The sequence below is a fragment of the Aegilops tauschii genome, chromosome 2 (assembly GCF_002575655.3).
Source record: "Aegilops tauschii subsp. strangulata cultivar AL8/78 chromosome 2, Aet v6.0, whole genome shotgun sequence".
Taxonomy (NCBI): Eukaryota; Viridiplantae; Streptophyta; class Magnoliopsida; order Poales; family Poaceae; genus Aegilops; species Aegilops tauschii.
Window position 1 is genome coordinate 299,964,784 of NC_053036.3, and position 22,620 is coordinate 299,987,403.

Here is a 22,620-nt window from a genome sequence, read left to right on the forward strand (position 1 = left end):
TGGCTCCAGCCATCATGCCGAATCATGACACGCAGGTCATGTTAATCAAATTACATCATATAGTCATCTCATACATAATCGAATTAGTATGAGCACTGCTATACCACATCACATGCACATCCTGCAAAACCAAGTTAGACGCCTCTAATAGGTTTATGCAAAAAATTATTTTACGTGGCTTCTAAGGTTTTGACTTAAACCGCAGCTACCAACGTTTTATCATCAAGTATGATTATTCAAGTTGCTACATTAACATCTCGGGGTGTATGAAACACGGGATAATTAAATCTCGAGCCCCATACTAAACTTCGTCATACGCATGACCCCCGTGCAGATCATATCTGCAATGCCCTTTCATCTGCGAATTTCATCTTTCTTTTGACTACGGCAGAACCCAAAGAACTGATAGCACTTCCATGATCAATCAGGATCACGGATTGCCAGAACTTTGTCAAATTCCACCATGCTGTCTCGAGATTGAGCAAACGCAAATTCTAGGGAAGCAACAAGAACCTCGGGTAACAGATTTCATCTGTCACCCGCATAAATAATTTTCAGCAATAGATCTCATCTACTACCTAATTATATTATGCAATACCCATACATCTCCATGTATTCTAGATCGAAACCTGCATCTACGCATAGCACGGCTCTTGATGCCACTGTAGGGGAACGCAGCAGAAAACAAAAATTTTCCGACCTACGCACCAGCCCAGGACCACTATGGAGACTGCATACATGGTTTGATCTTTTTCGTTACCGACTCGTAGCGCAGCGGGAAGTAGAGTCGATGACGATCGGCGGTGCAGATCCCCGCAGCTAGGATTTACAACCTCCCAACCGCGAGGATGTATACCCTCATCTGCTCCTCAGACAGCCCTCCAGGAGGCGGTCGAACAGCCCCCCGGACGGTGTCGCGGACAGCCCTTCGGGAGGACCTTCGAAACTCGAACGGTCACTCGGACAGCCCTTCGGGAGGACCTTCGAAACTCGGACGGTCACGCGGACAGCCCTTCGGGAGGCACTCACGAACTAAGACCGAAACTACGATCTCTCTACAGAGTTGCACACATACGGTGTCATCTATCCGGCAGGGCTTCGCCGTCCAGAACTAGTTCCTGCCGGAACCCAGACAGCCTTACGGCTCTACGAAACTCTTTTCGTGGGAGGGAGAGAAGAAGCCAGATAATGCATGGCATGTGTATGAGAGCAAGGGATGAGTGTGGAGGGCTGCCCCTCCACCTCTATTTATAGGAAATCCCAAGGGGGTAGGGTAGTTTCACAAAAAACCCAAAATGCACATGAATGAAGTCCTTCCACAAGGACCTAGGAGTGAAACCAAGGAACAAGAGGGTCCCCAAGGGGGGATACCCCATGTGGCCGGCCACACCCTCATGAGGGGCCCAAAAAATGGCTCCTATCCATCCATGTCATCCCCAAGATCTTTTGGAGCAAAGCCCCAAAAGGTGGCTTTCCATAAAGTAACCATAAAGCTGATTTTCACTATTCACGACGACATTTTTCAGCGTCTGATTGAACTGAAAATATTTATGTGGGCTAAGAACATTTCCAGTACCCACTAAAATGATTTTCAACGCGTTCCGAAACAATTCCGGTTTTAGTGATTTTCATCTGCGAAACGCATATGAAGTGGCTCCGGCAGCTCCAGAACATTTCCGGTTTTTATCTCAGAAAATTCCAAAAAGCTTCCAGAATGATTCTGGCATCCTCCAAGAATTATCAGGCATGTGCCGAAACCAATTTGACTTAATGGTGTATCCCGAAACAACTTTTCGGTATCATCGAAACTTATCCGATGACCTCTCTCTGCGGTACGATTCCGTTGTCCGAAACTTTTCGGTGTCCGAAACTTTTTCGGTGATTTTCTCTCAGACTCCCTGTCTAGTATTCAGCAGATAGATGACCCTTAAGTGTGTGACCCTATAGGTTCGGTGAAGTATAGACATGACCCGGAACCCCTTCCGATCAATGATCAACATCGGAGCCGTGGACACCCATATTGACCCCTATACCCACACGAATAAATATTCGAGTGAACCTCCAGTTGTCGTGTGCTATTCCTGTTGCTTCGCGATATGTTACAAATACCCGAGGTGAGACATGTTGGCATTCCTATGGATCAACAACTTGTCCACTATGCTAGCTACCTCGTTACCGGTATTGTTCTCTTTTCTCGTTATCGTGTTCCGGCATCCCCGTGATCAAATCACAAAGTGTCTGGCCAGACGATGATGGATACCGTAACACCGAGAGGGCCCAGAGATATCTCTCCATCGTCGGAGGAGCAAATCCCAATCTTGAGCTATCAAGTTACTTGACACACTTTTCCATGAACCCGTAAGCCGCCGTAATAGCCACCCATTTACGGATGACGTTTAACAAACCCCAAAGTTCATGAAGCAAGCATGAAGAAACTCGATACTCTCATGGTCTAAGGAATCATGCAAACGTTAACCATCTCTGTGTTATGTACCAATAAACTTGTGACGAATGAATCTCATAGCATAACATCATGCCGGGTCGATTCAACACAAATGTTCTCTTAACATTGTGACCTCAAGGTTGCTGACATAGACATGCCCATGATCAGGAAAACATAACCATCATGCAACACTTGAGCTAGTCTTAGAGGCCAGACTAGGAATACATTTTACCGTTTATTATTCCACACGTGCATATGAGTCTTCCTCCGAGCCTCGTGGTTATTGCAGACTCGAGAACCATAGCAGTTATAGCATGGAACATAAACATAATTATGAACTCGGAGATAAATAATATCATTTATTATTGCCTCTAGGGCATATCTCCTACAGGAAGTAAGTGCAAGGCCTTAATAATTACCTTCATGTACTACTCCTTACTTAGGAACTTATCGCGACACGCCGGCTTGGGCTTCTTGATACCACGCAAGGCGTAGTAGTCTCGAACAGCCTGCACCCGAGCCTCGTGCCGTAAGTTCTGTAGTAGGCGCTTGCAGACGTTCTCGATAACATTTGTCGCCTCCTCCTCGTATCACTCCTCACACCTGTAGAATGTCTGCAATCAAATGAGACAATATTGATTAGTACAATTAATAACTAGCTAGTTGAAGATTTTTAGATGTGTAAAGGAGAAATTACCCAGAACTTTCTGATCACCACGTCTGCCCTCGTGTCGCACAAGACACCGTCGATAATCTCACCCGGCGGGGCCGGGGCAGCCAAGTAGTGCTCCCAGCTCAATCCAAGCTCTGGAAGCCGACCCTCACCAGGCAACGTGACAAACCCCGGGAAGTTTTGCCAGCAAAGCACTCCAAGGACGGAGTTGGGCCGGCAGACACTATGATGGTGGTCCCAACCCCTACAGCATGACAAGGCCAACGCATTAGATATCTGAAGAAATGTGAATGCAGAAGGTACAGAAAGATTAAATGCACTTACCTCTCCCCATCAGGGTAAATCAACCACCTCTGCTCGCAGGTCGCCGGCACGGACGGGAGCCGTGTACAACCGCGCTGGTAGACGGTGCCCCCCTCCTCCTCAATATCAGTCGGCTCCCCGCCATCATCAGCATGGCCACTCAGCCCCTCAGGCTCATCCGGCCAGGTACCCCATCCAGACGTGTGCTCCTCCGGGGTCTCGTGGGCCAAAGGCTCGTGGGCCGAAGGCCCGTCGACCCGAGGCTCGTGGGCCGAAGGCTCATGGACCGGAGTCCGTGTAGCCTCCTCCTCGGACGAGTCCACCCTAGCAGTCACGTGCTCGGGTGAAACAACTGGGGGTGGCGGCGAGGAAGGCGCCCTAGCAGTCACCCTACCTCCTCTCCCGCGACCACGTGCTCCTCTCTTCTTCCCTCCCTTACCTCGTCCCCTGCTGGGCACCGCTGTCGATGAAGAAGGGCCCGGCAGTGTCGCCATACTGTCCAGCAACGCTCGGCGGAGAGGTGCGTGTGGAATGGAAGACCTCCCACCACGCGCCGATGAAGAAGGGGCCTAGGAGCGCTCCCGACCAGCGCCCACCATCTTTCAACACCTGCCATGACAAAGAGTAAATGAAATTAGTACAACATAAAAAAAATACCGACATGAATAATAATATATGATGTTTTTCATAACAAAATCAAAAAATATATATGATGTTTAAATCTACCCGATCAACACAATTATATATGATGTTTCTCATAACAAAATCGAAAAATATATGATGTCAGGGTGTCGGGGGTCGGGGTCGGGGTGTCGTGCCGGGGTGTCGGGGTGGCATGTCGGGGTCGGGGTGCCGTGTCGGGGTCGGGGTGCCGTGTCGGGGTCGGGGTGCTGTTTCCGGGTCTGGGTGTCGAGGGTCGGGGTGTCGTGTCGGTGTCGGGGTGTCGTGTCGGGGTCGGGGTGCTGTTTTGGGGTCGGGGTGTCGTGTCGGGGTCGGGGTGTCGTGTCGGGGTCGGGGTGTTGGGGTCAGGGGGTCCAGGTGTCGGGGTGTGGTGTCGGGGTCAGGGGGTCGGGGTGTCGGGGTGTGGTGTCGGGGTCGGAGTGTCGGGGTCAGGGGGTCACGGGGTCAGGGTGTTTCCTTCTCTCCTTCTTCTTCTTTCCTTCTCTTCTTCTTCTTCTTCTTTCCTTTCTTCTTTTTCTTTTTTCCTTCCCTTCTTCTTCTTTTATTTCTTCCTTATTTTCCTTTTTCCTCTTCTTCTCATCTTCTCCTCTTTTTCTTCTTCTTCTTCTTCTTCTTCTTCTCCTCCTCTTCTTCTTCTTCTTCCCCCTTCTACATATTCTTCTTTTCTTCTTCTTCTTTTTTCATCTTTTTTCTACTTCTTATAATTATATAACTAATTAACTAAAACCCATGCACTAGTCTAATCTAATATAATCTAGCACTAAATCTAACACTAACACATATCTAGTCTAATCTAACAATTAAACAGCAAAAAAGAAAAAACAGAAGAAGAAAAACTCACCGGAGATGGCGTTGGCCGGGGCTTCGCAGCGGCAGGGTGGCGGTGGCGACGGGGGCCGCAGGGCTTCGGGGCGGTGGCGCCGGGGCGCTGGGCAGGTGGTGGGGGCGGCGGGGCGCCACGGCTGTGGGCCGTTCGGGCGGCAGGGCGACGGGGCAAGGGGGCGACGAGGCAAGGGAGCGGCGGTGGGTGGTGGGGCAAGGGGGGCGGCGGGTGGTCGGGGCGACGGAGCGAGGGGCGATGGGTGGGCGGGTGGCGGGGCAAGGGGCGGCGTCGGATGCTGGGGGCGGCGGGTGGGCGGGTGGCGGGGCAAGGGGGCGGCAGCGGGTGCTGGGGGCGGAGGTGGGTGGCGGTGGTTGTCGGGGAGGAGACAGAAACAGAGAGATGGAGGGGCCGGGTGGGGCTCGGCCGTTAGTTAGGTTAGCTCTTTGCCATCCGCCCCACCTTTGCCGTCCGCTTTTTTTCTCTTTGTCGTCTGCTGGCAGACGGCAAAGAAGGGGGCCCGTTAAGTTTTTTATGATCAGCTCGTTAGCGGGGGCCACCTCTCTCTTTGTCGTCTGCCAGCTGACGGCAAAGATTCTTTACCGTCCACTAGCGGACGGCAAAGAATTGGCTGATGGCAAAGACCTTCTTTGCCATCAGCCAGTTCGTTGCCGTCCGTTTTCCTGAAGCGGACGGCAAAGACCTTCTTTGCCGTCAGCCAGCAGACGGCAAAGAAGTGGCAGACGGCAAATAAGCTAATTCCAGTAGTGAATGCTATTTTTCAGGCCGATCGCTAGTCGCCTTGGTCCCAGAGATTTTCTCTTTTTCTGAAGCGCGCTCTATAAACAGTGACGGATGGAGTAGTATGAGCGGATTCAAAGAAGAGCGTATTGATGGTTGCTTCTTCCGAGCAACTTACAGTGGGAAAGGTGGGGCTTATGAGTTGACAACTCATTACTCACTATTAATGCGGCGCAACGACCGGTCTGAGTCTCCCATGCGGCTGTGCACTATATGTCTTTTAAGATATACTCCGGAGTATTTGTCTTTCTAGAGATTTCAACGAGTGACTACTCAAATATTTGTCTTTTTAGAGATTCAAATGGACTACTACATACGGATGTATATAGACATATTTTAGAGTGTAGATTAACTCATTTTGCTCCGTATGTAGTCACTTGTTGAAATCTCTAGAAAGACAAATATTTAGGAACGGAGGGAGTACACATATGAAGCAAAATGAGTGAATCTACACTCTAAAATATGCCCATTTGAAATTTGTAAAAAGACAAATATTTAGGAACGAAGGAGTATAATTTTGTGCATGGCACATGGACCCAGAAGCCAAAGAGGCTTCTGGCAATGCTATCAAGCTTCCAGCATTTGTTTACACAATTGACGTACTATACAAATAATTTTCCAGCGACATGAAATTGTACAATGGTGTGAGCTTTCAGCTTTTGTTTCGTGTGTCTTGCCATCGATGGTCTTTCGGAAACAATAAAAAACTAACTTCCTTGCTAATCAGAGCTAATATTTACATCACAACTGAAGACAAAGTTGTGAGAAGGTGTTAAATTAAAATTGATCCATGCTTTCATTGGCAGCAACGTGCCCCCAGCTCTGTCAAAATCAACAAGGCATGTTGGGAAAAAAGTAGTTGTCTGGAGCATGCAACATTCCGATCATTTTGTGCAGTTCCACTAAAATAGAGCTGAGCGTCCCTATTCCAAAGATATTAAGTGTTATTACGATAATAGAGGACTGCTGATGAAGCAATAAACACACAAATAGAAGCCGGCCACCTTTGCAGTCTCTCTTAAGACTAACTAGTTGGAGAAGATTAGGCTCGGAGTTGTATGAGGAGGATAGAGCAAAACCAATCTCCCTTTGTGCAGTCGCAATGAAATGTGGAGACGTTGCCCGTGTGACATTTTGGCAGAACTGCACAAAACACTCTTAAGAAAAAAGTGATTTGTGCAGTTCACCAAAAGGTCACAATAGCAACAAGGTGAAATGGATAGCCCTGTTTGCAAAAAAGAGGTAGAAAGGAAACAATTACTGGCCGATAATAGTTGATGACACATGCGACGACAAAAATGAAGCATATTCCTTGTCCTAAGGGAAGATAACAACACAGTTGTGTTTGTCAAAAACGGTGTGAGGACGAGATTGCAATATGGAAAGTACACCGGACGAGCTACGTTCTGGGCAAAGAACTATGGAAGATCCACATGCAGCGACGTGGGAAGACGGGCAGTGGAGCAAGGCCGGAGGGGATACTTGGAGGTCGTCGGGATGTAACTAGGTGAGCGGCGGCGGGCGGAATCTGCCCATACTGCGGCAGCGAGCAGGTGGCGTAGGCCCTACCACACCGGAGCTTGGTCAGAGAGAACGGCGTGTACCACAGATTGGGACGTGCTGCCTCGGCGCCGTCGAACAGAGAAATGATGCACGTCCTCCCTTTTCGCCGGCGGACGAGATGCGGCTGGATCAGTGACCAACGGTGAGAGAGAGAGGCCACCGCAGCCTTGTGTGAGGTACTCTGAAGAGAGACAAACCAGGCAGGCAGGCTCCATTGTATATAGTGGAGCGGACTACCTTTTTCTCCATAAAAATTGTTTTATATTCTGTGTACATGCCATTGAGCGATATAACTTTATTTAAAAATAACGCGCCAACGCATCAAGTCAAACTTTATTCGTGCACGCATGGTACACGACCTCTGTAGGTAAACAATCGCTACACGCGTTCAATAGCACATGGGCTGCCATTTCGTACAGAAATGAGCTCCACCGTGTACCCGCGCGGGTGTGGCTGGGCACGAAGCGTGAGTATGTGCACGGTGCACCTATTCTCTTCTTGTATACGTACACCACCTACGTGGGGTTGTGTGAGAGAGATACAAACGTAGAGAGATATAGCGTGTGGGTTCGTGAGAGTTTTTTTGGGGGGGGTCAAAAAATGTAACATATGCAATGTGTGTGAAATAGAGTCCTGGATATATCATATATATATATAGAGGGGGCGATCCACGAGAAGAGAGTGGAGGTATCATCGGCTTGAGGTGTCCATAGAATCGAAGAGAGGGATGATGTGTGTGTGTGCGCGCGCGCGATCGATAAAGAGTGCCATCGAATTTGTGTGTGCCCACGTCAAAGATATAGAGTGGCTGGCCTACTGGAACGTGAGAGGGGACAGGTGCAGTTTGTCTCTGTGGCATGGGTACCTACCTATAGCGCTCAACTATCAGTGTGTGGTGGGGGGGGGGGAGGGAGGCCTAATTAACTATAGAGGTACAATGGCTGGTATATGTGTGGAGGAGGAGAGAGGCCTACCTCATGTATTAAGGGAGATCGATCTACCTCATGTATTAAGGGAGATCGATCGGCATCCATGCATATGTGTAGGAGAGGAATAAGGTTGGGAGAGAGATAGAGCTAGAGTGTTGGAGGGGGTGGTAGTGGAGTTGCTTCTAACAAATGGTGGGATAGGCTTGCTAGACAACCGGACGGCACGCCTGCAATATCAATAAGAGAGGGGATGGCTGCCTGTCTGTGCACGTGCGTGTGAGAGATGGGTCAGGAGGCATGCACGAATGATGAGGGGGCGATATGGATGTGGTAAGCAGACATAACTACATAGGAAGATCAATCGTCCTTTGTCAGAGAAAGGAGAGACATAACTTGTGAGGTACGTCGATCGATGGGGGGGAATAGTTAAAGTCGACCTAGGTATATGTTGGGAGATCGATCGGTATACATGCATGTGTGTGTTAGAAACAAATGAGGCACGGGGAGAAGGATAGAGAGAGAGGGATGCATCTAGGAGGTGGTGCGAGAGTCATACTATATCGAGGGGGGAGAAGTGTGCGAGTACGAGATCGATGAAAAGAGTGGTGGGAGTGAGGCATGGACGGTGATAAGAGAAGAGGGGAAGCTTGTGTTTTGTGCTAGGCACACCTGGCTAGAGAGGCATATCGATCGATGTGTGCCGTAAAGAAGGAGCTGGGGGGCCTACACACACCATGGGTGAACGACCTAAAGTGAAAAGACGAATTTGCACGATGGAGCTAGAGAATGCCGAGGGAGGGTTAGAGGGATGCGGGCGTCTGCATGCACGAGAGAAAGTTAGCGCTAGCTAGCTATGAAGATAAGAGGATTGTGTGGGTGGAAAAGACGAAAAGAGATCATACTTCATTATAAAAAGCGAATTCGGATATTTGAAGAATTTATCATAGTGTTTTAAACCGACACATGTGTGAATATATATAACGGTGATACACATGGTGTGGTTATGAACATGTTATACTACATATAATATATTTTATCTCTACTCTTATAAAAAACGGAGTTGTTGATGATGGTGCCATCCTGCAATATAGGTCGTCCGATTTATATCTGACGGATAGGAAGGAAACTATGGCAATTTTGAAAAAAGATACCCACACACCTCTCCATATTTGCAAATTAGGCCTCCCCTTGATCATGTTGATATTCTGTGGAACGCATGGGCATCTTGCTAGTACTACGTATAACATATAGAACATTGATCATAATTTGGGCTAATGTGTGGCTTTTACAGCTCAGGTCTAAATACTTGTCATAATGTAGGGGGCGGGGCACTATACTACGTGTGATAAACACGGTGTACACGTATGGAACATGGTTTAGATTATGAATATATAGTTAGAACATCAAATGTACTATTATTTGGAATCAACATCCAGTGTATTCAAAAAATAGAATTCGAGTTCATGTAGTACACATGTTCATATCTATCTCTATAGTAATCATGTGGTGTGTTATTAAGGTAATACATGAATGATGGTTGAAGTTGGCAACAATCATGATTGTAGATTTGTTATTGAAATAGAGAAACGAATTCAAATTCAATTCGAATTGCAGCGGTAGTATAGACATTTGGAATGGACTAAAATGTTGGTATGAGTAGGTTACATGCATTATACAGCAAGCGAAAAAATTTAATTGGACATAACATGGATTCATACTACCGAATAGCATTTAATTGCACTAAATTGTTGGTATGAGTAGCTTTAAATAGCATTTTTATAGTAAAACGGGGCAAGACTCTCTCTTTGTGTGGTGTGAATAGTTTTATTTTTTTCGTTTTCTTTTTGGTTGAGGGAAGTGCGAATTGATTTGGTACGTACAAGTACATTATTACACGTTAGGCTTGTCCCTAAAATTCAACCCGCGCCTTGTTATATCCCAAAAATTCAGATATCGTGCTCCCAAAACTGGCGCCTTCACAACCCGCGCCTTGCTACTCGAAATTACAACGCGCGCGAAAACTCCCTCCAACTGCCAAATCTCGACACGCGAAATCCCCCTTCTAACCCTGAGCCGAAAGGGCCGCTAGTTCAAATCAGTGCAGGGTACTTTTGTAGCACACCCTACATTTTGGACAAGCGCGTCCCTAAGTCATGGTTCACCCCCTCCCATCGCCTCCTTTTTGCCATTCGAAATTCCAGGCCGCCATAACCTCTCCGCTCCAGCCGCGAAACCCCACCCTCCTCCATCCGCCACCTCACCGCTGCCCAGCCAGAGCCTCTTCCCCGATGACGTCGTCCACCGCAACAGCTCGACGTCCCTCGTCCACCGCAACAGCTCGACGTCCCTCGTCCACCTCCCCGGATGAGGATCCGTCGTCCATCTTGTCGTCCGGCCGGTTCAGCCGCCCCGTCCTCCACCTCCAAGGAGCTGCTCCGACGATCGCCTCGTCTATCGCGGCTGCTCCATCCCCACAGCACCACCTTAACCTGCTCCACCGGAACCGCAGCATCCTCACCGACTCCTCGGACGAAGCTGAGGCCTACTCAGCGCCACCAAAGAGGTTGTACACTCATCGCATCACACCTTCTCCTTAGCTGGACCTCCCGATGCCGACGATGCTCCATCCTGCACCCCCATGAAGCGGCTACCTTGAAGCCAGCGCCGCGGGCGACATCTCCACGGCGGCTCTCCCCCAGTGCGAGGCCCCTTCGGCGACGGCGTCCATACCAGCCGGATCTGCTGCTGCTGCTCCGGCTCTCGCTCGCTCACCCAGCTGCTGCTGCTCCAGCTCTCGCTCGATCGCTCGCGCTGCTGCTGCTGCTCCGGCTCTCACTCGATCGCTTGCTCGCCCAGCTGCTGCTGCTCCGGCTCTCGCTCGCTCGCGCTGCTACTGCTGCTCTCCCCCTCGCTCGTGTTGCTGCTCTGCTCCGATTTAGCTACACTTCAGTCGACTGAATCGACTTTTGGGTCAGTCGATTTTCAGGGGGTGGGGGGCTCGCCGGAGTTAAGGAAGAACCACTCGCAGCGGGGACGGGTTCCCGCTGGAGAGGTACCCCACTATCTATCTTAGGGTTCAGGGTGGGGGCGGGGGCCTATAGGGCTGGCCGGGGCGGCGGCGGACCGGCGGTGGGGAGTTGTTTCGAGGCGGCGCTGGGGCCGGCGGTTCGGCCGGTGGTGGCTGGCGGCTGAGGGGGGTGCAGGTTGAAGATGAACTGCAGGCCCTCCCTAAACTACATGTCAAGTGCCTCTCTGCTACCATTGCGTTAAGTTTCAATAGTAACATTCAGATTCCAAAGTAAATTTCAGTTTCGACAGTTAAGTTCAGAGTCAACAGTTTTTACCTCATCTGTTGTAGTCAGGTGGTTTTTGGTGATGTAAATTTTACATCTATTTTACATCATCTATTGGAGATGCTATTAGAATCCCACTTGAGATTGACGATGTCTGTCTTGTGCTGGTTCAGCCTTGACGTCTTACGGCTCACCGGGGCTGCTTCAGCCTTGATGTCTTACGGCACATATCGAGGAAGCAATGAATAGTATCTCTGTCTAATATCCGGTTCACCTAGGGTATGCCTATGTTGTTCATCTTGGGTGGGAAACAAATAGTAAAGCAATCATCATCTGTCTTTTTATTAAATAAAGCAATCATCAGCCTGCTATCATTATTTTTGGATCCATCCACTGGTTGTTACCATCACTCTAAATTTCTGCATGCTCTCCTTACATAATCTCACCATATTTTTTTCGTATGCATGTTAGATATTGTACACAGTCATGCTGAACATGTAGAGAAAAAGAGAAGAGTTTTGCGTGGCAATACAATGTCATGCAGACATCGCTCCATGGTGGGTTCAATGGCAAACCCTCCCCACCCCTCTCCAGATTGTAATCTAGAGGAAGATATCTGTTCTGAGGCGGATTCAGACGCCGCTGACCACTCCTATTTACCCCCCCCCCCAAGGTGTTTGCTCTACCTTGGCATGACGATGTTAGTCATATCATGCATATGTTGCCTTGCAGTGCCTACTTTTGACATCATATATGTCATCTGCTTAGTTTAGACATGTTCTGTAATGCCACCTGTTTAGTTTCTATATCATATATGGGAATTGTGCAGTCTCATGTCTTTTAGCCAGCCATAATATACGTGAAATGTGCAATGCCATCCTGTTTAAACATGCATCATATATTTGAATGATATCTTGCCCATCCTTTTCTTCATTACATTTCCATTTGTCGACAATGTTTGTAAATTAAACAACTCTTCCTGGAATCAGCCATTTGGGTGGGAGATTGAAAAATCTGGAGTGAAAACAAGGCCTTCATCGCAGACAGTGCTACCTGTCAAAGCAGATCTCTTGTTGGGTCCCGATAGCTCCTCAGAGATGGATTCAGAGACAGATGACCAGTCCTATTCCCCCACTGAGGTGTATGCTCTAACTTGGCACAGTTATACTGCTCATATCATGCATATGGTGTCTTGCATTGCATAGATTAGACATCATATACACAATATTCAACACCATGTTCTTAGTTCAGACATCATATCTAATGCCCTCTGTTTAGCATATAAATCACATATGTGAATTAAATGATGCGATCCTGATTACTTAGATAACATGTAGGTGAATTATGTCATGCGATCCTGTTTAGTTATTCATCATATCTTTGAATTATGTTATGCTATGCTATCCAGTTTAGATAGACATCATATATGTGAAATTATGTCATGCTATCCGTTTTAGTTAAACAATATACATGTCAACTATTTCATGCCCTCTTTTTTCCACACTATCTATTGCATATGTCTATCATACAATGTTTGTACATTCAACTATGTTTCCTATTTATCAGCCATTTGAATTGGAGCGGGTGATGCCAGCATCTAGCGGACTAAAAACACGGTCTTCAAATAAAACAGTGCTACCTCTTGGTGGAGATAGCACCCCGGTTGTACATGCACGAGAACCAGCCCTCCACACATAACCCAAACTCTCGCAGATTGTACCCCTACTGCGATGGACAGAGAACCAGCTTCACCCAATCTAACCCCAACCCCAGCAGATAGTAACCCAGTTCCTGTTGACACATCACCATCTCCACCACAGAGCTCCCAAACAAGAGCAGTTAGTAAGGCAGCTCCAGTGCCCAAAGGGTCAGTACTACCACGGCGAACCCCAACTCCACCAGCTAGTACGCCTATTCCTGTGGAGGAAGCACAACCAGCTAGTCGTAGTTTAGAATCTATCGCATTTGATGTTGTTAAATCGTATGTGTGTATCTTCCCATCTTGGAAATATTATACTGAAGATGAAGGAAAATCCTAGTTGCAGGTGTTTGTCCAGGAGTTATGTGTAAGTAATGTTATTCATGGCAATTACTTTGCTTTGTCCCATACATCCTACCTCCATGATGGTTATAATACAGCAAATTTTCCCATTTTTCTCTATAGAGAAGGACCGATTTGGAAACTCAGGATGAGGTAACCTGTGCTAATACCTCTGCTATCTTCAAGAATTCTTGGTGGCAGTATCGGAACTACCTGAAGAAAACGTACTTCACCGGCAAAGAAACTCATAAAATTCCCTTACGTTCTCCTAAGACACATTTACTGGACGATGACTGGGAACGCCATGTTCTGTACTGGTCCTGAACCAAGAATGTGGTAAGGTCTATGAGCTCATTTTCTATTTTTAAGTACTATATTCTTGCGTCTTACTATACTCTGTTCATGTAGAACAAGTGCCTAAACCTGAAGAACAACTGTTCTAATTTAAGATTCCATTGTTATCATAGTTCAAAAAAGCGTTAGGCGTTAATTGTGCATTTTGTCACCGCCTTGCGTTTTACTGACCAAAGCGCATGCTTATGTGCAGTTATGCACAGATTAAGCATAGTTATGCGCAATGCGTTTCGCCAACGCCTAGAGCCTAGGCGCGCTTAAGCGCTCGCTTAGGCGCGCATTTTTTTACTATGATTGCTATCGTGCATACTGCTTTGCTCTTGTATCACTGTATTTACTCATACAAACTTATTTTTAAATTGAAGGATCCAATCAAAACTTCAATGGCACAGCCGTTATGTTCACGCATGTTTCTTTAACAGGCTTGCTCTTATCAATAGCTCTGTTGATTTCAATTTCAATTGTGTATATAGTTGACTTCTCATATCATGCACATTACTAGCATCACAACAGAGCCAATAGTGTTGTTGTACATGTAGACCCGTGGTACCCATCTGAAATCTTGTTGTGCCGTGTAGTTTCCCACGCTTTGTATTCTTTCACTGCTGCTTTGTCTTGAACTGATATAATTTGAACCGTGTCTCTATTTTGATTTGGCAAGACAATGCAGTGACCATAGGACATAGATATATGTTTGTTTGATGCTTTTATTATGTACTAGTACTTGGCAATAGAAGACTTGGTAGTTTAATCCTGTCCACCTTACTAATGAACTGGTTCACCGAAATGAGTTTCATATACTAGTACATGCTAAACTGTTATGTGTCTGCTTGTTTCTTCTTTTAGAATGCTGATAGAATATTGGGGAAGAGTGCCTTATTAAGCAATGGTAAAGGAAGTAATGTAGATAAGGTTCAAGATAGTGACACATCCTTGTTGGTCTCCAACAAAGCTGATAAAACAGCTAAGGAAAACTATCTTGAAGACAGTGACACAACCCCAAAGTCCTGTCTTGGTTTAGTGTTGGAGTTACTGGCCACTACCGCTTGCACAAGCTATTCAAACTCACTGTCTGAATTAGTTTGGTTTCTGAGTCTCAACTGCAAGCTTAAAGACATTGATCAGCTGTGCTACGACAAGAAGCAGAAGGACTGCGGAAGTCCCTGGAGCATTCAGATGCATACTTTCTGGTGCAACAGCAAGCGTTGGAGGATTTTAGCGCCAAACAGGAGAAAGCTAATAAGCTTGCTAAGCTTATTGCCAGCATGGTGGATACCACGATTCTTGAGCTCTTATGAAGTTGTTTCAGTTATGCTCTTGTTTTGCTGCCGCGTTTATTTGCACTAGTGGCCAATTTTGATGGCCAGTGTATGTAATATGCTGCTTTGTTCCCTATATTTGCACTGGTGGCGAACTTTGATGCCCAGTGGATGTAATATGTGTAATAGCGGTAATAGGCTAGCGTTAATTGCTTGCTTATTTATTTCCTTATTGTCTTGTTTAGTTGTTTGCTTGTAGTCACTGCAATTCTTTTTCTGTGTTTTCTAGTAGCCACAATAACCTATTTTTGGAAACTAGGCCAAAATAATCATGGCAACACACAGACTGTTGTAACCATGGGCCTTCTACGGACCGTAGGATCCATAGGCCTTCTATACGGGTCGTAGGTAGGGATGGAAATGGGTAGGGTATGGGTGGGTACAACCTCCTTCTGCCCAAACCCATACCCATAGAAACTTTCTCTACCCACCCACTTCAATACCCATGGGTATAAATTGACGCCCATGCCCATACCCATCGAGTATCCTATACCCAATGGGTACCCGGTGGGTATAATGTGTAATGTTTACATTTTTAAAAGATAAAAAAATGAGTTTAAAAATTAAGTGATGATGGTCGAGCTGTAAAGCACTAACATGACCTCATGTGGGTGGCCTCTTAGAGGCATAAAAGGGAGTATGAGCAGCGGTTCGTGCAAGCCGACGTAGTGGGAGGCGGTGATGGGAATTGGGGATCGCTTGATCGGGAGTTGGAAAGCAGTCCAATATAGAAGAGTCGATAATTCATCTTTTTGAGGAGTCGCATAAGACGTAGGAGTGGTGAACAGGTGATTGCGGGCCTATGAGCTATTGAAGGTTTAAGGAATACAAGATTTAGGGTTGGCCCATAGGAGTTGGATATTAACCCACATGTCATAGGAATTGTTTTCGTTTATTATTATCTTGTGGGTACCCATTGGGTTACCCATGGGCACAAGTTCACACCCATGCCCTACCCATATATTTTACGGGTATGGATGCCCATTACCCGTGGGTACAAAATCTCTTCAAGTCTTGCCCATGCCCGTTGTTTTCGGGTAGGGTACCCACGGGTACCCATACCCGTGGGCAAAACTGCCATCCCTAGTCGTAGGATCCATGGGCCTTCTACGGGCCGTACGATCCATGGGCCTTTTATGGGCCATAGGATCCATGGGCCTTCTACGGGGCGTATCGTCATTTTGCCAATCATGGGCCGTACTATTCGTGGATAATAACGGGACGTTTATTGGCCGTATTTGATAACTCTATGAAAATAGCCCCAACGGGTTTTTTCGACATGAAAACGGCCCAACGTATTAACGGGCCACAAACGGGCCGACTGTAACCACGGGCTGAATTTGGCCCACAAGCAGAAAATGACAGTAACGGGCCGTAAGTAACCGAATGCTGGAAATGAGCCCAAGAATAAATGGGCCCTGAGAAGGCCGAAAGATATCATGGGTTGGAAACGGCCCAACGGAATAATGGGCCGTTAATGGGTATAAAGTGATACACTGTTCATTACGGGCCAGTTTTACCACGGGCCGTTAAGGGGCCGAGGGTTACTAAGGGCCTCATATGGGCCGAAAGACGTCATGGGCCATACATGGGCCGGAAGTTAAAATGGGCTGGAATTATATTGGACGGACCAGATGACGCTACTGGGCCTAATTCGGATAGGCCGTAAACGGGCCCTGGGATAGCAGGCTGTAAATGGGCTATATGCGTACAGGCCATTAACAGGCTTGCCGTGGGCCGGCCCGCCACCTTTTGACCAAGTCAAACGGGCCGGCCTTTTCACAAGAATGGGCCTCTATTGGGCCGTGCCATGTGTCGGCGTATCATAGGCGCTTTGGGTCCAATGAGTGGATGACATCTGTCCCAACGGTGAGCCGACACGTGTTTCCTCCAGCCAATGATGATTTTACACGTGGAAAATCCCCATTGGTCGGGGCTGTTAACGGGTTATCGGATCCAAAACCGGAGCCGATAGCTTAACGGTGTTCCGTTACGGTGGATGCCACGTGTTGGTCACCCTTGACTAAAGCACTTCTGTGACGCGCGATTTATCGTCATGGAGGTGGACACTTCCGTGATGATAATTTTTGTAATGTCATGGAACACTTCTACGATAGCACATGTATGACTATCTTGATTCTGTCATAAATTTGTCATGGATGTACCTGCATGACAGAAAACGTGACCTACTATGACAAACACGTATCATCACGGAAGTGTATTTTTTTGTAGTGTAAGTACTATCTGTCTACTATCTGGTTAATCTCGGGTGTCTACTATGAGTTTCATGTTGGGTGCAAACAAACATTAAAGGAGCCATTATCTATATTTTTTAACTAAAGCTATTATCTGCCTGCTATCATTGGTTTTGGGTCTATCCACAGTTTGCTACCTTCACTCTGGATTTGTGCATGCACTCCTTACATAATCTCACTATGTTTTATTCCTATGCATGTCAGTTATTGTACACAATGGAACTGAACATGTAGAGCAAAAGAGACGAGCCTTGCATGGCAATAAAATTTCATGCAGACGTCGCTCCATGGTGGGCGCAAAGGCAGCCCCCCTCCACCCATTTCGGATCGTAATCAAGAGGAAGATAACTGTTCTGAGGGGGATTCAGAAGCAGAAGACCACTCCTATTTACCCCATGAGGTCTTCGCTCTAACTTGGCATGCTGATGTTGGTAATATCATGCATATGGTGCCTTGCATTGCTTACTGTATACATCAAAGATGTCATCTTCTTAGTTTAGACATGCTTTGTGTCAATGCCATCTGTTTAGTTTCTTTATCGTATATGTGAATCATGCCATGCCATCTTGTTTAGCCAGGCATCATATATGTGAATTTTGCAATGCCACCCTGGTTAGCCAGTCATCTTATATGTGAATTATATCATGACATCATTTTTTTTATTACATGTTAAATTTGTCAACAATTTTAGTACATTCAATAACTCTTCCTGTGCATCAGCCATTCGGCACGGTCATGGAAAAAGCTGGAGTGGAAACAAGGTCTTCAGAGCAAACAATGCTATCTGACGAAGCGCATGTCTTGCTCCTCAGAGGAGGATTCAGAGATAGATGACTAGTCCTATTGCCCCCCCCCCCCCGAGGTGCATGCTCTAACTTGGCAGGGTTATGTTGCTCATATCGTGCATATGGTATCTTGCATTGCTATGTCATTTGCTTAGTTTAGACATGATTTGTGTGAATGCCACCTGTTTATGTCTAATTACCATATATGTGAATTATGCAATGCCATCTTGTTGCAAGACATTATATATGTGAATTATGCAATGCTATCTTGTTGCGAGGCATTATATATGTGAATTATGCAATGCCATGCTGTTTAGCCAAGCGTCATATATGTGAATTATATCATGCCGTCCTTTTTTTGTATTTCTCATTGCTTTTGTCGACAATGTTTGTATATTCAACTGCTCTTCCTGTGCATCAGCCATTTGAATTGGCGATGGAGAAATCTGGAGTGAAAACAAGGTCTTCAGAGCAGACAATGCTACCTGCCGAAGCAGATATGTTGCTGGTTACAGATAGCTCTTCAGAGGAGGATTCAGAGGCAGATGACCAGTCCTATTATCCCCCCTGAGGTGTATCCTCAAACTTGGCAGGGTTATATTACTCATATCATGCATATGTTGTATTGCAATGCTTAGTTTTTACATCATATACACGATATTGAATGCCATCTCCTTAGTTGACACATCATATATGCGATTGCCCTCTGCTCACTTCCTTAGTATATAAATCATATATCTGAATTATATCATGCCATGATGTTTACATAGACAGCATGTATCTGAATTATGGCATGCCAACCCATTTTCTAAAGACATAATATAGTTATATCATCTCATCCTGTTTACATAGTCATCATATTTTGAATTATGTCATTTTATCCATGAATTATATCATGCCATCATGTTTCCATCGACAGCATGTTTGTGATTTATGGCATGCCAACCACTTTAATAGACACATCGTATAGTTATATCATGTCATCCTGTTTACATAGTCATCATATTTTGAAGTATGTCATTCTATCCTATTTAGTTAGCCATCATACATGTGAAATTGTGTCATGCTATCCTGTTTAATTAGCCATCATATATTTGAAATTATGTCCTACTATTCTGTTTGGTTAGACAACATAAATGTGAATTATTTCATGCCCTGTTTTCCTCCCTACTATCCGTTGCACCTGTCTATCTTACAATGTCTGTACATTCAATTACTTTTCTTGTTTATCAGCCATTTCAATTGGAGGGGGTGATGGCAGTATCTGTGGGAGTAAAAACACGGTCTTCAGAAAAGATTGTGCTACATGTCGATGGAGATAGAACCACGGTTGTACTTGCCCAAGAACCAGCCCCACCACACATAACCCAGACTCACGCAGATTGTACCCCTACCCAGTTGGATAGAGAACCAGCTACACCCCTTCGAACCCCAACCCCAGCAGATAGTAACCCAGTTCCCGTTGACACGGCACCGTCTCCACCACAGAGCACCCAAACACGATCAGTTAGTAAGGCAACTGCAGTGCCCAAAGCACGAGGACCACCACTCTGAACCCCAAGTCAACGCTTAAAGCAGAAGAAGAATTGTTCTCAGGTCAGGTTCCATAGCTATGGTTCATACTACTTTGCTCTTGCATCACTGTATTTACTCATACCAACTAATTTCAAATTTGAAGGATGCAATTGAAACTCCAATGGCGCAACAGGTATGTTTTAAACCTGTTTCTTTAACGTGTTTGCTGTTGTAACTTGCTCTATGTTGATTTTAGTTTCAATTGAATAAACAGTTATGTTCTCATGCCATGCACATTACAAGTGTTGTTATTGCTGTGTAGTTTCCCACACTTATATTCTGTCTATGCTGCTTTGTCTTAAATAGATATGATTCGAATTGTATCTATCTTTTTTTGGCAACATAAACTAGAATGATATAGACCATACAGTGACCATACTACATAGATATATGTTTGTTTCATGCTGTTATCCTGTCCACCTTACTACTGAACTGGTTTACCAAAATGAGTTTCATATACTACATTGTTAACCTGTGATGTGTTTGTTTGTTTCTCTTTTAGAACGCGGATAAAATATTGGAGAAGAGTACCCCGTTATGCAATGGTAAAGGAAGTAATGCAGATAAGGTTCAAGATAGTGAGACATCCCTGTTGTTCTCCAAGAAAGCTGATAAAAACTATATTCAAGACACTGAGACAACCCCAAAGTCCTGTCTTGATGTAGTGTTCGAGTTACTGGCTACTACTGCTGGCACCAGCTCTTCGAACTCGCTGCCTGAATCAGTTCGGCTTCTTGAGTCTCAACTTCAAGTTGAAAGACATCGATCAGATGTTATGCGACAGGAAGCCGAAGGACTGAGGAAGTCCCTGCAGAATTCAGATACATACTTTCTGGTGCAACAGGAAGTGCTGGATTATTTAAGCGCCAAACAAGAGAAAGTTAATAAGCTTGCTAAGCATCTTGCCAGCATTATGGGTACCCAGGATATTGTTTCTTGAGCTCTTCTGAAGTGGTTTCAGTTCTGGACTTGTTTTGCTGCGGCGTTTATATGCTGCTTTGTTCCCTATATTTGCACTGGTGGCGAACTTTGATGCCCAGTGGATGTAATATGTGTAATAGCCGTGATAGCCTAGCGTAAGTTCCTTGCCTATTTATTTCCTTATTGTCTTGTTTATTTGTTTTCTTGTAGTCAGTGCAGTTCTTTTTCCGCGGTTTGCTAGTGGCCGCAATAACCTATTTTTTAAAACTAGGCCACATTAACCATGGGCTACATATTTACTGTAGTTAACATGGGCCTCCTACGGGCCGTAGAAACAATGGGCCTTCTAAGGGCCGTAGAAACAATGGGCCTTCTACGGGGCGTAGAAATAATGGGCCTTATACGGGCCGTAGACACAATGGGCCTTCTACGGGCCGTATCATCAATGGGCCTTCTACGGCCGTATGATCGGTTGGCCAAACATGGGCCAATAACAGACCACATTATGGCCGTAAATGGGCTAGAGTTGAAATTGTCCGTTCATGGGCCGACCATAACGTGCCGTCGTTAATCGGTTGTATTTGATGATGCTATGAAAACGGCCAAACGTATTAACGGGCCACAAACGAGCCGACTGTAACCACGGGCTGTATTTGGCCCACAAGCAGAAAATGACAGTAACGGGCCGAAAGTAAACGAATGCTGGAAATGAGGCTAAGAATAAATGGTCCCTGAGAAGGCCGAAAGATAACATGGGCTGGAAACGGCCCAACGGAATAATGGGCCATTAATGGGTATAAAGTGATAAACTGTTCATTACGGGCCAGTTTTACCACGGGCCATTAATGGGCCGAGGGTTACTAAGGGCCTCATATGGGCCAAAAGACGTCATGGGCCATACATGGGCCAAAAGTTAAAACGGGCTGGAATTATATTGGACGGCCCAGATGATGCTACTGGGCCTAATTCGGATAGGCCGTAAACGGGCCCTGGGTTAGCAGGCTGTAAATGGGCTATATGCGAACAGGCCATTAACAGGCTTGCCGTGGGCCGGCCCGCCACCTTTTGACCAAGTCAAATGGGCCGGCCTTTTCACAGGAATGGGCCTCTGTTGGGCCGTGCCACATGTCGACGTATCATAGGCGCTTTGGGTCCAATGAGTGGATGACATCTGTCCCAACGGTGAGCCGACACGTGTTTCCTTCAGCCAATGATGATTTTACACGTGGAAAATCCCCATTAGTCGGGGCTGTTAACGGGTTATCGGATCCAAAACCGGACCCGATAGCTTAACGGCGTTCCGTTACGGTGGATGCCACGTGTCGGTCACCCTTGACGAAAGCACTTCTGTGACGCGCGATTTATCGTCATGGAAGTGGACACTTCTGTGATGATAATTTTGGTAATGTCATGGAACACTTCTACGACAGCACAGGTATGACTATCTTGATTTTGTCATAAATTTGTCATGGATGTACATGCATGATAGAAAACGTGACCTACTATGACAAACACGTATCATCACGGAAGTGTATTTTTTTTGTAGTGAATAGAGCAGGCCAAGCCAGATCAATCTATGGATCGAGGGGGCATGCCCCAACGCGAGAAGACGGCCATCAGGCCTGGCCCGATAGGCACAACCTAACCCGGGCCGAAAACCGCATACGGACGTCATCCGAACTCCATCGTGACGTCGCCCGATACAGAGGCGTCGCACACCCCTTGTGCTTCACCGATAAGGTAATGGAGCACCAGTTCCCAGAAGGGTTTAAACCCGTGAACATTGAATCATACAATGGAACGACAGACCCCACGATATGGATTGAAGATTTCCTTCTCCACATCCACATGGCTCGCGGTGACG